The sequence below is a fragment of the Dendropsophus ebraccatus genome, unplaced genomic scaffold (assembly GCF_027789765.1).
Source record: "Dendropsophus ebraccatus isolate aDenEbr1 unplaced genomic scaffold, aDenEbr1.pat pat_scaffold_2066_ctg1, whole genome shotgun sequence".
Classification (NCBI taxonomy): Eukaryota; Metazoa; Chordata; class Amphibia; order Anura; family Hylidae; genus Dendropsophus; species Dendropsophus ebraccatus.
Window position 1 is genome coordinate 2,649 of NW_027209506.1, and position 9,612 is coordinate 12,260.

General features: G+C 46.1%; 1 long non-coding RNA gene across 1 annotated transcript; it reads left to right on the plus strand.

Moving 5' to 3' along the window:
- The first annotated feature begins 1,508 nt into the window (after nucleotides 1-1,508).
- Nucleotides 1,509-2,360, plus strand: LOC138775790 (uncharacterized). Its single transcript, XR_011360644.1, has 3 exons — nucleotides 1,509-1,568; nucleotides 2,023-2,137; nucleotides 2,210-2,360. It is a non-coding gene; the product is annotated as an uncharacterized lncRNA (long non-coding RNA).
- Nucleotides 2,361-9,612: the final 7,252 nt, after the last annotated feature.

Consider the following 9,612-nt stretch of genomic DNA (forward strand, 5'->3'; position numbering starts at 1 on the left):
TCACCAAATCTTCTGTAAAGTTCAAAAGGAAAAACGTCCGGACCTGGAGCAGAGTCTCCACGGAATGATTAAGGGCCTCCCTCAAATCTGCAATATCTATAGGTGCATCCAACGCTTCCCTCTCATCACTTGAGAGCTTAGCAAATGATATCTGATCAAGAAGTAACTCCATCTCCTCCCGAGGGTAACTCACTTCTAATGTATATAATCCTGAAAAAAAAACTCAGAGAATGCTTGCTGAATGACTTTGGAATTAGTGCTTATTGTACCTTCCTTTACCTTAAATTGCCAAAATTGATCTACTATCCTGACTATAGACATAAGCATCTGGTTAGGGGTACCTGAATCTCTATACATTCTTCCACATATAAAAAAAACCTATTCCCAGCTTTATTAAGCTTCCCTTTTGCAAACTCCCAATTTAGCTTACTTGTGTTATCAGGGTGACTAATATATCAGTCCTCTAAATCTCTAATCTTCTTGTTCCTTATATATATATATATATATATATATATATATATATATATATTTATGAGCCCAGCAATATATTAATACCACTTTAAAAAGCCTTTGCTGTGTCCCACTATTATGTCACTAGCAAAGTCCCATTTAGAAGAATTCCCTAGGGTCCATTTACAAAAAAAGATTATCTGCCAAAGATTTGAAGCCAAAGCCAGAAACAGACTATAAACAGAGATCATGTCATATAGGAAAGCCTGAGATTTCTCCTCTTTTCAAATCCATTCCTGGCTGTGGCTTCAAATCTTTGGCAGATAATCTTTCTGTGTAAATGGACCTCTACTTTGTCCAATTGGACCCTCTCCATTCTCACTCATTACTTTATGTCTTTATTTAAAAAAAAAAAAAAATCCATGTTGAGAATGGAGGATTGTAAAGAAACGCCATTATACCAGTACTACCATCTAGTTTACCATATAGAAAAATAAATCTACCTTCTGTGTCAATTTTTCGAACTTTGTTCTTGCCAGTTGGTACTACTGTGAAAGAAAAGCGGGTGATAGGAGTGATATTTATAGGTCCACCAAGGCCGCTCAATACAACTAAGCCTTTGGCTCTCCAAATGGGTCTCCAAGAGACACACTATCCCTGGGGAGCAACTCCTTACCAAGTCAAACACTGCCACTCTCTTGACCCTATCACCCAACCCTCTTACATTCCAAGTTAATGTGAATGTACCATCAGGCCTGGGCTGAAGCACTGGAGGCAGGCTGACCCACCCCCAGAGGAAACCCCTGCCCCTCTATGATGAAGCTCCATTCATTCTAATGTAGCCGTGTCATCGAGGGGTGGGGGGTTCGTCCCACTGGGGGTGGTCAGCCTGCCTCCAGTGCTTCAGCCAGGCCTGATGGTACATTCACTCATACTTAGGAGGTTGCAAGTAGTTCTCAGATGCTGGGGAATTTATAAAAAGGTACATTACAAAATTATACAACTATAAAAGAAATGTGTAAAAAAAGTTTTGCTGGATAGTCATTGATTCTTCTATTTAGAATCGGAGGATGGTGGCGAGCTGGCGGTCAAGGACTTTGCTCTGAAGGCCCAGGAAGGTAATTATTCACCATGGTCTTTGCTGTCTATTCCTCTAATCATGTTGGGATGTATCCTGTTTCCCCTGAAGATGAGCAGAACTCGCATCTCTATGGGTTATTCACAGATTTATAGATCCATAGTGATTCTTCATGCAGGGCGGTGCGTATAAGCATGACTTATAGGGGGGATCTCGGGTCATTCGAGAAGATGAATTCTTGGCCCTAGTGAACACTATGTGACGACATGTAGAACACTTGGGGGCAGATTTATCAAAGGGTGTACATTTTAGACTGGTGTAAACTCCCCACAGCAACCAATTACAGCTCCTCTTCCCTTTCACCAAAATGCTGAGCTTTCATTGGTTGCTGTGCTCAGTTTACACCAGTCTAAAATGTACACCTTTGATAAATCTCCCCCTTGGTGTTGTCTTTAGGGTGCGCCTCCTATAAATTGATGTGTTGTTGCCCACAGTGTGTGATCACATGGATCGCTTCAGCTCGCAGAGCCCTTTCTTGTGCATGGATCTCTCCTATATCACTGCTCTGCTGAGAGAAGGATTCGGCTTGATGAAGACACAACGCTGCAGGTACCAGGCACCCGGAAGCTTCTCCTCCCCTCATTCAGTTAGCTCCATAACCAATGAGGTTTTGTTTTCTAGTTAGCCAAAAAGATTCGGGACGTGGAGACAGGCTGGGCTCTGGGCGCCATCTTCCTTGAGCTGCAGGCGCTGGTAAATTAAGGACATCACCAAAACAGTGGATAATGGAAAAGATGCAGAAATTATAACTCTAATCGTACCGCCAGACGCACATCTGTGTTTTATCTATCTTTTTGTTTTAATTGTGTTGGCTTTTTATAATATCGCTTACATGTATTAAGAGGCAGGAAAGAGGGTTTTTTGGGGGGTGGGGTGAAAAGCCCAGCGTATACTCAGTCTATAGGACACACACTACAAGGAGCACCTGTGTGGGGTCACTTGCAGACAGATCTGTAAAGAAAGTGTAAGGGGAAAATGCCCCAAATCCATCCTACAGAGGGTGCCACTATTTAGGTGCAGCCAGCCTCCCTTATTTGTATGAAACCATGGGGCCTCGGCACCTCCTCCCACCATGCCTTTCTGTAGAAGACACTTCTTGTCAATGTGGAAATATTTCACTTTATTTGTTTACAACAAGCATTTAAGAAAAAAAAATAAGTTACACGACTCCAGGTCAGAGCTCAGAGATGTCCAGGTCAGAGCTCAGAGATGTCCAGGTCAGAGCTCAGAGATGTCCAGGTCAGAGCTCAGAGATGTCCAGGTCAGAGCTCAGAGATGTCCAGGTCAGAGCTCAGAGATGTCCAGGTCAGAGCTCAGAGATGTCCAGGTCAGAGCTCAGAGATGTCCAGGTCAGAGCTCAGAGATGTCCAGGTCAGAGCTCAGAGATGTCCAGGTCAGAGGCACAAGGAAAAGTCATTTGCTTGCAAACCATGATCTGTTCCTGTAATGACAGAAGATGTGTTAGAGCTGCGGCCTGTAGGAAGAGCACAGAGATATCTGCCTCATTAAGTTAAAGCGCAACTATAATTTCAGTAGCCAAAAAATGAAATTACTCAAATAAAAAGCCCACGTGTTACCTTAAAAAAGAGCCATAAACTGCGTTGATAGCGTGTGCGCTCGCTGAGATATCCCCAGTTGTTTGGCTCAGAGGAATAAATTAATTTTTCTTCTGGCTGAATGTGGGCGTGGCCTATCCCTCATCTCCTGGCTGAGACAAAGTGGGCGTGGCCTATCCTCATCTGCCTGGCTGAGACAAAGTGGGCGTGGCCTATCCCTCATCTCTCTGGCTGAGACAAAGTGGGCGTGGCCTATCCCTAATCTCCCTGGCTGAGAAAAGTGGGCGTGGCCTATCCCTCATCTCCCTGGCTGAGACAAGTGGGCGTGGCCTATCCCTCATCTCTCTGGCTGAGACAAAGTGGGCATGGCCTATCCCTCATCTCTCTGGCTGAGACAAAGTGGGCGTGGCCTATCCCTAATGTCCCTGGCTGAGACAAAGTGGGCGTGGCCTATCCCTAATCTCTGGCTGAGAGAATGTGGGCGTGGCCTATCCCTCATCTCCCTGGCTGCATCCCTCCATTCACTGACCAGCACCTTAGCAGATGTATCACACAAGTGGGATTAGATACAGCCCCAGCATACAGTATCACAATGTAAGATTAGATTCAGAGCCCCAGCCGATGGTATCACACACAGTAGGATTTAGATACAGTCATCTGCTCTCATTACACATTAGGATAATGTCAGCTCCAGCTCTTCCCCTGCGCTGCTCCTCACACACAACACCCTCAGCTCTGCTTAGTCACCTCTGTGAGAGGAGGGGGGGAGAGCGTGCTGCTAGGAGGGGGGAGGAGGGTTTGTTTATGTCTCTCTGTGTCAGGGCTGTTATCTGATCCTCCTGTCACAGCAGGGAGGGGGCGTGTCCAGCAGGAATGCAGAAATAAGTCACAGCCAGAGAGGGCTGTAAGGGCTTAATCAGCCTTATGTATTTAAAAAACTGTTTCATTTTAGGTTATTAATGTATATTGGAAAAATTCTTATCATGACCTAAACTAACACTGAAAGGTCAAAATATTTTATAGTTGCACTTTAAATGGAAAAACTTCCATTAAGGTTTTCTGCATATTCATTCATTGTGAATTGCAGTGGTTGCAAGTGCGTCTTATGCAATAATGCAGCTACTGCAGTCTGACCTCCTGCTGCTCCATCCTCCCACATTATAGAATAAATGGCTGCAGCAATCATGTGCCCATATACCCACACCACCACTAACCTCAGGAGTCTCAGAGTGGCTGCAGCAATGGGACTAACCTAGAGACTGAAGCGCAGACTTAATTACCAAACAGGAAAATGTAATTGCTTTCTTCCAAAAACAGCACCATCCTTGCCCTCAGGCTGTGTGACTACTTTGCTCCATTTACTTAAAGAAAGCAGTTGTGTTTTTCTAATCCTGGATAATCCCTTTAACTATCTATGGATCAAACAGAGCAGAGAGGTGCAGAACACCTGTCAAAATGAGGGATGTTCTGCTCTGTAAAATTACAGATTTATACAATTTATACCACCTGCTCAGCCTAAGCTGGACTGCATCCAAAACAGAAAACCTGGTCAAGAGCAATAATATGCCACTTAAAGGAGTTATCCAGAGTTGAAAAAATATGGCCACTTTCTTCCAGTTTGTTTTGTCTGGAGACAAGAGTCATGTCTCTGGAAGGAAGGAACTATGTTTTTCTAATGCTGGATAACCCTTTAACTTTCAAAATCTAAATCAACAGTAGGTGTGAAATAAAGCAAGTTTGCTATATAACAGCTATACTTACTGTATCCAGGTCCAGTCTCCTGAAGGCTGCTATATAACAGCTATACTTACCAGGAATCCAGGTCCATCAGTTCCTGAAGGCCGCCATATAACACCTATACTTACTGTATCCAGGTCCAGTAGTCTCTGAAGGTTGCTATATAACAGCTATACTTACTGTATCCAGGTCAAGTCTCCTGAAGGCTGCTATATAACAGCTATACTTACTGTATCCAGGTCCAGTCTTCTGAAGGCTGCTATATAACAGCTATACTTACTGTATCCAGGTCCAGTCTCCTGAAGGCTGCTATATAACAGCTATACTTACTGTATCCAGGTCCAGTCTCCTGAAGGCTGCTATATAACAGCTATACTTACTGTATCCAGGTCCAGTCTCCTGAAGGCAGCTAATAACAGTTATACTTACTGTATCCAGGTCCAGTCTCCTGAAGGTTGCTATATAACAGCTATACTTACTGTATCCAGGTCAAGTCTCCTGAAGGCTGCTATATAACAGCTATACTTACTGTATCCAGGTCCAGTCTTCTGAAGGCTGCTATATAACAGCTATACTTACTGTATCCAGGTCCAGTCTTCTGAAGGCTGCTATATACCAGCTATACTTACTGTATCCAGGTCCACTCTTCTGAAGGCTGCTATATAACAGCTATACTTACTGTATCCAGGTCCAGTCTCCTGAAGGCTGCTATATAACAGCTATACTTACTGTATCCAGGTCCAGTCTCCTGAAGGCAGCTATATAACAGCTATACTTACTGTATCCAGGTCCAGTCTTCTGAAGGCTGCTATATACCAGCTATACTTACTGTATCCAGGTCCAGTCTCTTGAAGGCTGCTATATAACAGCTATACTTACTGTATCCAGGTCCAGTCTTCTGAAGGCTGCTATATACCAGCTATACTTACTGTATCCAGGTCCAGTCTTCCGAAGGCTGCTATACAACAGCTATACTTACTGTATCCAGGTCCAGTCTCCTGAAGGCTGCTATATAACAGCTATACTTACTGTATCCAGGTCCAGTCTTCTAAAGGCAGCTATATAACAGCTATACTTACTGTATCCAGGTCCAGTCTCCTGAAGGCAGCTATAACAGCTATACTTACTGTATCCAGGTCCAGTCTCCTGAAGGCTGCTATATAACAGCTATACTTACTGTATCCAGGTCCAGTCCTGAAGGCAGCTATATAACAGCTATACTTACTGTATCCAGGTCCAGTCTCCTGAAGGCAGCTATATAACAGCTATACTTACTGTATCCAGGTCCAGTCTCCTGAAGGCAGCTATATAACGCTATACTTACTGTATACAGGTCCAGTCTCCTGAAGGCTGCTATATAACAGCTATACTTACTGTATCCAGGTCCAGTCTCCTGCTACATAACAGCTATACTTACTGTATCCAGGTCCAGTCTCCTGATGGCAGCTATATACCAGCTATACTTACTGTATCCAGGTCCAGTCTCCTGAAGGCAGCTATATAACAGCTATACTTACTGTATCCAGCTCCAGTCTCCTGAAGGCAGCTATATACCAGCTATACTTACTGTATCCAGGTCCAGTCTCCTGAAGGCTGCTATATAACAGCTATACTTACTGTATCCAGGTCCAGTCTTCTGAAGGCTGGTATATACCAGCTATACTTACTGTATCCAGGTCCAGTCTCCTGAAGGCAGCTATATAACAGCTATACTTACTGTATCCAGGTCCAGTCTCCTGAAGGCTGCTATATAACAGCTATACTTACTGTATCCAGGTCCAGTCTCTGAAGGCTGCTATATACCAGCTATACTTACTGTATCCAGGTCCAGTCCCTGAAGGCAGCTATATAACAGCTATACTTACTGTATCCAGGTACAGTCTCCTGAAGGCAGCTATAAACAGCTATACTTACTGTATCCAGGTCCAGTCTCCTGAAGGCAGTGTGGACATGTCACAGGAAAAGTGCTCGAGGGGAGGTACATCTCACCCAGACTACTGCTTATGGGGAGATGGTAAATCTGGAAGAGACCTGTCACTCAGCAGTGATATGCTGCTGAGTTGTTCTTTAAATTTTCCGGGCCAGATTTACTGGAATGGTGGGTAGGTTGGTAGTGGGACCTGCCATTCCCTCCCCCTCGATCCAGTGTGGGTTTTGGGATCAGGTGAGCTCTGATCCCAATCAGCCTGAGAAGGCAAAAGCTCTAGTCAGTCTGAAAGGGATTGCTCTCAGTCAGGAGTGAACAGCCTGCAGGCTGGGTTTGCTGCGAGCAAAGGATACTGTCGCTGCTGGGGGGCTTACTCAGTGACTCTGCTTACCAAGTGCCAGATAGGTGACCGGTTGTTAGTAAGTGCCCGGACGGGCAGGACCTTTTGTTTTGTTTGTTCTGAAAAGCACGGTATCGCTATTTTCTGTTATGGACTGTTTATGATACAAATAAACACCAAGCTGTTTTTTATAAGTCCAAGTTTTGCTGACTGAACTGTGTCCAAACACACCATCCCCCGGAAGATCCTACAATTGGTGCTGCGGAGCGGGCAAAACGGTTGCTAGGGGCAACGGTGTGCATCAACTTGGCTACAGCTGCGTATGTCCTGGGTGAAGGCTGCGGCTTCACTCCAAAAGCAGCCAAGCAACATGGAGGAGATGATGAAGCAGTTAATGCAAGTGAGTTTGCAACAACAACAGGCATTGGCCGCACAACAACAGGCATTGGCCGCACAACAACAGGCTCAGGCAGCCGCTAAACAGGATCAGGCAGCCGCTAACCTGCGCCATGAACAGACAATGGCTGCACATCAGCAAGCGATGGCTCAACAACAGAAACTTATTGAGCACCTAATCGCAAAGCAGGAGGCGTCTGCAGGTGCTAATCCCCAGCTGGTGGCCGCAGCCGCACCAGAGACCTTGTCTGTGAAAAGAGCCGTGCAGCGAGCGCTGCAAAAGATGACTGCTGATGATGATATTGAGGCCTACTTAACTGTCTTTGAGCGGGTGGCTGAGCGAGAGAAGTTACCCTCCACTGAGTGGGCAGAAGTGATTGCGCCCTATTTAACAGGCGAACCTCAAAAGGCCTATTATGACTCAGTGAGCAAGAGGTCAAAGACTATCCTCGGCTAAGAGCGGAGATACTTGCCCGACTAGGAGTTACTGCTGCTGTCCGTGCCCGGAGGGTCCGCAACTGGAGCTACCGTCTCGACAAATCAGCGAGGTCCCAGATGTACGACCTGATCCATTTGGCAAGAAAGTGGTTGGAGCCAGACACCTCTACTCCTGCCCAGATCCTAGAGAGGGTCGTGATGGATCGCTACCTCCGTGCCCTTCCTGCTGATCTACAACGCTGGGTGGGACAAGGCGACCCTAGGAGTGCCGACGAACTCGTCAGCCTTGTGGAGAGGTTCCAGGCGACCGAGGACTACCTCCGTGATGTTCCTGCAGCACCGTCACCTCCCCGGAGTGCCAGATCTGTGCCATCATCTGGTAAGAGACTTCCATCTATTGGGGGAGTGTGGAGGGGTGCTGATAGAGGGAAAAGCGCTCAGGAGGTGTCTCAGGGGCAAAAGACTGGTGATGGTCCCCGGTGGCTAAGTGGCCCTAAAAAGGACTCCCTGCCAAGGAGACCAGGCCCTATCCAGTGCTGGAGATGCCATGAGACGGGACATGTGTCTGCCCATTGCCCTCTTACCACTGAGCCCATGGAGTGTGACGCTAGCCGGCGTCAGTCGCTATTTGCGGAGCCGTCATGTGTTGCAGTTCCTGACTAGAGACTGAACCACAAGTCTGCAACATTACTGTCAATGACTTCCCTGTTAAGGCGTTGCTGGACTCAGGAAGCCTTGTCACCCTGGTGCATGCCAGCCTGGTGACTGGGGACTTTGTGCCAGCAAGACATATGAGCGTTGTGTGCATACATGGTGATACAAAGGTTTACCCTATAGTACTGGCTAATGTCGGGACTGAACTAGGCGCTGTACAATATGAAGTGGGTGTGGTTAAAAACCTTATGCATAATGTGATATTGGGGCGTGTGATTTCCATTGTTCTGGGCTCTATGGGGAAAACAACAATCCCCTGAAAGGAGTGAGGAGACCCCTAAGTCTATTGCATTACCCACGGTAAATGATAAAAATGTACAGGAGGAATATGATGCTTTTCCTTTGCAGGTCCTGGCTGGTGAGGAAGAGTCTCCTCCCACTGAGCAGAATGTTCCAGACTTAGAGGTGTCTAGGGATAATTTTGGTACTGCACAATTACAGGACCCCACTCTCAAAAATGCTAGAGAGCAGGTCACTGTTATGAATGGGACCTCAGGAACCAGAAGCTGAGAAAAAATTTCCACATTTTTCTGTGACTAATGATCTCTTCTATAGAGTCACTAAGATTAATGATGAGGTTGTGGAACAGCTTCTGGTGCCTAAGTCGTACCGGCGTCAGGTACTCGACATGGCCCATAATCATGTCCTTGGGGGCCACTTGGGGACAGATAAAACACAGGAGAGAGTCCTCCAGAGGTTTTTTTGGCCTGCGATTTATGCTGACATAAAAAATTACTGCGAGTCGTGCCCCACATGTCAGCTTAGCGCCCCAGTGTCGCATTTCCGCAGTCCTTTGGTTTCGCTCCCCATCATAGAGGTACCTTTTGACCGCATTGCAATGGACTTGGTGGGTCCCATTGTAAAGTCGGCAAGGGACACCAGTACATTTTGGTGGTCTTAGACTACGCAACCCGCT